Raw genomic sequence first — 4,701 nt, forward strand, 5'->3', positions numbered from 1 at the left:
GAAATATAAATGAGATTTGATGGTAAGTCATCATCGTGTTTGTTCCCTATATGTCAGATACCATAACCTTAATGTCGGATGTGTTGTAGAATTATTATTTTTAATAAATATATTTTAAACCATTGATATTTTAGTATGATTGTAAATTTGTCCATCCACGTATCACCTTAAGGAACATTTTTAGTTGATGGATGGAAGAAACAAAAAAAGAAGTCGCCAATGCAGCCCGTTGCAACGCACGGGCGTTCTACTAGTAGTATTAGATTAGCAGCAGCAATAGGAGCATATGGACAATGACCGCACAACCACCATGTATTTTTTGTTGAAACAACATGTATACCTCCACCGAGGCATAAATCAGGACAACTTTTCGAGTGGCATTTCCTCTATAATAGTATGTGATGTTGGACCAGCTGACGAACCATAGCTACTATACATGGGGAGCTGGGGAGTAGTCACATAGAAGAAAACCCGCATGCAGCGACCTGGGGAGCTAGACCAGTACAAGAAGTTATACCTCATGTGGGCGAGATGTCGCTTAGGCGGGCGGGCGGGATCTGCCCACACGACTGCAGCGAACAAGGGCGCGGAGGACCTTCTTCCGCGCTAGCGCCGGCTCCGAGAGGATGGTGCGCATCGGCTTCCTCCATCGCCGACGGCGACAACGTCAACATTGCACCTCCTCACCTCCCGCAGCGGACAGGACTCGGCCAGACTGGTGAGAAGAGAGATAGTGTGGACACTGTCATCTTGTTTTGATATGGAGAGGGTGAGAGAGTGAGGCGCGAGAAACTCTATCAAACAAGAGGCTATAATGGAGTAAAACAATCTCTCCATAGCAGTGGTTTTAAATAGAATACGCGCGTTCCCGGAAAAAAGAAACGAAAACTGGCGGACAATTTTTTATCGTACCAAAAAGAAAACTCGATCAAAAACACACCCTGCTTCCAGGTCGCGAGAGTTGTCGCGCACACACACATAGACATAGACATGCATATACGTGTTTACATAAAATTCCATTTCCATCTCCATCTCCAATCATATTTGTCCAACTGACACATTATTTACGTTGTTAATTATATACGCGGCAATATTAACGTACAACATCTCTTGTTTGCGGGTGTCTGGACCGCTGCCACGGCCGCTCCTGACCAACCCGAACCCTCTTCATCACCTACGCGTGCTTCCCTCCCGAAACGGTCAGTGCCGCATTCATGCCCGGCCAGAGAGGACGCGACCTCTCAATGGCGCCGGCATTGAAGCGGTGCGCCGGCCGAGAGAGTGTCTCCCGCGCTGCTTCCTGGTGCACGCGACTGCTCCGCGTTCAAAGGTCACAATAGCCGGCCACAACATGCATGTAAAAAGTTCTTGGGAGTCCGTGCTACAGCTAGCTGATCTCCCCCAACTTGTCAATCTCTTCCAGTATTATTTGTACTCCATGGCGCGATCCATCGACAAGCAGGCGGGAAAGTTATTGTATATTCAGTTTGCGGTGAGTGGCATGCCGAGCGACCATGTGGGGTCGAGCCGTGGAGGAGGGTGAGGCATGAACGCGACAGACGTGATTTAAACGTTGGTTTTGCTCGATGGCGCGATCCAATGAAATGAAACGTTAGTTTCTCTCTGTTTCCATTTTTCTCTGGAAGAACGGAAACTTTCCACTCCATTTTCATTCCTACTCCAAGGTTACCCCGTTACAAGATTCCATCAAATACAAAGGAAAACTAACATGCATGCTGATGGATCTCAATGATTCAAAGATAATAGACAATATTTACTTCACAACTAAAGACAAAAGTTGTGAGAGCGTCTACAAAAGAAAAACTACTGATGGGGTCACTATGACTTAAACCCTAAACCCTAAACATGATTTAATTTCCTGTCCAGGTAGAACCTATCGAAGGAAAGACGGCTGGCACCCTCAGATCATACGATGCTTTTGTGCAGTTCCACTAAAATTGAACTGAGCATCCCTGATGGCAAAGATATTGAAGAAGTATGATTGGAATAATAGTACTGGCACTAGTTCATGAGACATAAACTCATCACAAGTAGAAGCCGGTAGAAGTAGAGAAAGATCGATATGCAGATGGAGCTACGTGGGGAGCTGCGGCTGTGGAGCAAGCCGGCTCCAAAAGGAAGATGGACTACCTGGGACGTTGGGCTGTAGCTAGAAGGACGGTTGGGACGCGGCATCGGCCCATACCACGGTGAACCCCGATTGGGACGCACTGACTGTGGATTTTCTCCCTCGTCGATGTCGACTGCGTCTACATAGAACATTGTTCCCTTCCCCCAGTTGCGGGATCAGGCCGGATATGTGACCAGCGGTGTGGCCATCGTCGTTCTATGCTTGTGAAGAGAGCAACCCAAGCAAGCAGGCTTGTAGCTTAGGCTCCTGCTAGTATATATATAGTGGTTTTCTTTTTCTCTCCATATCAACCATTTTATCTTGCGTACGTGTCATTGAAGAGTGAAATGATGGTTGCTTCTTCCGGCTAACTTACTGTGTGATTTGACTGCTCCTTTAGTGGCCCCTACACGTACTCCCCCTACGTGTATGCATCAGTCACACGTAAACATGGACGCAAAAACGCGCGTGATGCCCTAATGCATGCATGTCCGAGCACACGACAGAACACAAACGGTCACGCTCAAGTGCTCAACATACACGTGCATGCACACACATACTCAGCCAGGGTGAGCTAGTGACCGTATAAACACAGAAAAATGTATATATTCAGCCCAATGAGCGTATTATGAAGTCCAATGACCGTATTTTTACAAATATACAGTGACAGACGGTGTATTTATCTCGTTTGAAATTAAGCCATATTAACCGGAGAGGAGGCAGTATGGACTAGTATTACTTTGCTATGTCCCGTCAACTTGCCGAACGAGGAGAAGCTTGCAGGACGGGAGAAGCTTGCGCGCGGTGGCTCGCAGGACAAGGAGAAACTTTTGACTAATGCAAGCTCTCCCTCGCTCAGGCGGTGGACGTGCAACAGTTAATTCGGTGTCAGATTGCCAGAAGCATACACTATACTAGTATTATGATTGTTCGACTTCCCGAAGAGGCGAACAGCCAAGTGCAAAGTTTAATAGTACTACTACTATAGTCTATAGAGGTATGTACTATACTGGTACTAGGAAACAGATGGAGGAGTGTCTACACTCTTATGACATTTTTAAAATGTGATAAAGCAATCTTCAACCCATTTGGTTCTCTTCGAGGGTTCTCGCATGTGATAATGGAAGTTGATTGCATGGAACACTCGCCACAATTCTCGCTTAATTCTGGTCATATCATGTTACAAATAGGAGCGCTTGGTAATATTTCCTCTTTTTTTGTTATTCAGCATGTAAACAGGTCAGCAAACCATGCGGGGCATCTTTGTGCGAATCGTGCTTGCTGCACTTTAAATGAGGCCGAGAGCTGGCTTGATGAAACACCTTGCTTCCTACTTCTTTTTTTTGCGGGGTACCTCGCTTCCTAGTGACCACTGTCTTGGCTGATCGTCCTAAGAATGCTTATATATGAATAAAGCTCTCTCATTTACCCGCAAAAAAGATTAAGCCATATTAACCGGAAACGAGGGAGTATGGACTAGGACTACTTTTTGGTGTGTCCTGTCAACTCGCGGAACGAGGAGAAGCTTGCAGGATGAGGTGAAGCTCGCTGATGCCTTTTGACTAATGCAACATACCCTAGCCCAGGCGCTGGACATGCATTAGTTCATTCGGTGTCAGATTGCCAGAGGCATACACTATAGTACACATTTATTCCGGAGAAGGGCAGAAAATGGCAGCCCAACATGTAATGATGATATCGATCAACCATGCTCGAATATATCTTGGCCTCCATGCGAGCCCGTCTGTGTGTTCTCGCTCCTCGTCTCTCTCAAGCAACGGTGGGTTGGCCATTTTGTCGTCAATTGAGATCGGTTTGCTCACACTCCGGTCCCTAATGTCAGTGATATGCCAAGATGAGGTGCATTGACCAACTGGCCATACACGTACTTGGTTTTGCACCTTCATACTACTCCTCCCTCCGTCACAGTTTACAGGGCGCGCTTCATTATGATGCATTTCCACCAACAGAGAGACTTTAGATGCATTTGGTTTAATGCTCAATTAATTAGGGTGTGGTAACCGCAATCAAGTCCACAATATTATCTCGATGTACTATGGAGTGGAGTAAGTGCATGCATGTGTGTACCCGGGGTGGAATCACTTCATGCATGTGTGTACGCATTATTTCCTCTAGTAATAGACGCTGTGCTATAACTACCAATGCTATTTTTCAGGTCGATTGCTAGACGCCTTGGTCCCAAAGATTTTTTTCTTTTTCTGAAGCGCGCTCTATAAACAGTGATGGGTGGAGTACTATGAGCGGATTCAAAGAAGAGCCTATTGATGGTTGCTTCTTCCGAGCAACTTACAGTGGGAAAGGTGGGGCTTATGATTTGACTGCTCATTACTCACTATTAATGCGGCGCAACAACCGGGCTGAGTCTCCCATGCAGCTGTGCACTACGCCCTCGGTTCTTAAATATACTTCGGAGTATTTGTCCTTCTAGAGATTTCAACGAGTAAGTACTCAAATATTTGTCTTTTAGAGATTCAAATGGACTACTATATATGGATGTATATAGACATATTTTAGAGTGTAGATTCACTCATTTTGCTCCGTATGTAGTC

At 45.9% G+C, this 4,701-nt stretch overlaps 1 long non-coding RNA gene across 2 annotated transcripts in view; it reads left to right on the forward strand.

The window, feature by feature from the left end:
• The window catches only part of LOC119323081, a 12,061-nt gene extending 7,676 nt beyond the window's left edge, over positions 1–4,385 (forward strand). Inside the window, exon 6 of one of the 2 annotated variants that reach the window (XR_005156114.1) lies at positions 4,308–4,385. This is a non-coding gene — a long non-coding RNA (uncharacterized LOC119323081). The remainder of the gene's footprint in view (positions 1–4,307) is intronic. The other variant, XR_005156104.1, reaches the window with a different exon arrangement.
• Positions 4,386–4,701: the final 316 nt, after the last annotated feature.

Source organism: Triticum dicoccoides, chromosome 6B, assembly GCF_002162155.2.
Source record: "Triticum dicoccoides isolate Atlit2015 ecotype Zavitan chromosome 6B, WEW_v2.0, whole genome shotgun sequence".
Lineage (NCBI taxonomy): Eukaryota > Viridiplantae > Streptophyta > Magnoliopsida > Poales > Poaceae > Triticum > Triticum dicoccoides.